Here is a 661-nt window from a genome sequence, read left to right on the forward strand (position 1 = left end):
AGGTGCACGCTGAGCCAAACATATATGATTAAAAGAAATTACAATATTATTTGTTTGTAATATGAAATTTCTAATACAAATATATTAAAAATATAAGAAAATCGTCATTATTAAATATACATTTTGTTATATATTTGTTAAATTACATTGGTCATATATTTTAATATTTTGTAGAAAAAATATATTTTTAAACTAAAAAAAAAATAAAAACTAAATATGTTGAGAAAATACGATTTATTTTTTTAATGTGGGTGTTCAGACCAGTGTATACGTACCTCAATTAATTATATAAACCCTGTGATTAGTCGGCTCGCATAACAGGTTGGATATCCAGGTTAATCAAAAAAAATTACAAAACCTGAATATAACAATTATATTGTTTTTAAATTAAATTTAAGGAGACTCAAACTAATAATCTATAAAGAAGAGTCTGAATACCTGACATTWATTTACAAGTGGAGTTGTAAAATCATACACGTTAARGATTATTCAGACTGAATTTGTAACCCTGCAATTGAAACCAAACATTAAGCAGACCACCTTTAAAGTTCGAACTTAGATCAAACCAAAAACTGTTTCTAATTGACTGAAACTCGGTCTACTTAATTAAAATTTGATATTAATAATAGGGAGGTGCATACTAATCAAAACGAATAAAAAC

This window comes from Cynara cardunculus, assembly GCF_001531365.2.
Source record: "Cynara cardunculus var. scolymus isolate 2C chromosome LG 1, CcrdV1, whole genome shotgun sequence".
NCBI lineage: Eukaryota > Viridiplantae > Streptophyta > Magnoliopsida > Asterales > Asteraceae > Cynara > Cynara cardunculus.